Here is a 473-nt window from a genome sequence, read left to right on the forward strand (position 1 = left end):
TGATAAATAATCATGTTATAACATGGTGGCAACATGCTAAATCACGCTAACAATATGGTAAAACATGTTAAAACATGGTAGCAATGTGATAAATCATACTAACCACATGTTAAAATATGCTAAATCATGCTAGCATTATGATAAAAACATGTTTAAACATGGTACCAATGTGATAAATCATGATAACAACATGGTAAAACATGCTAAAACGTGGCAGTAATGTAATAAATCATGCTGACAACATGCTAAAACATGCTTAATCTTGCTAATTACATTATAAAACATGTTAAAACGTGGTAGCAACGTGATAAATCATGCCAACAACATGGTAAAATATGTTCAAACATGCTGACGTGTTAAATCATACTAACAACCTCTTAAAACATTCTAGCAATGTGCTAATTATTCTAATTTTCAGGCTTCAAGCATTTCAAAGTTATTTCAAACTTTTAAACAAGGCTTTGTCAAGCCAA

The sequence above is a fragment of the Sinocyclocheilus grahami genome, unplaced genomic scaffold (genome assembly GCF_001515645.1).
Source record: "Sinocyclocheilus grahami isolate Dianchi unplaced genomic scaffold, SAMN03320097.WGS_v1.1 scaffold552.1, whole genome shotgun sequence".
NCBI lineage: Eukaryota > Metazoa > Chordata > Actinopteri > Cypriniformes > Cyprinidae > Sinocyclocheilus > Sinocyclocheilus grahami.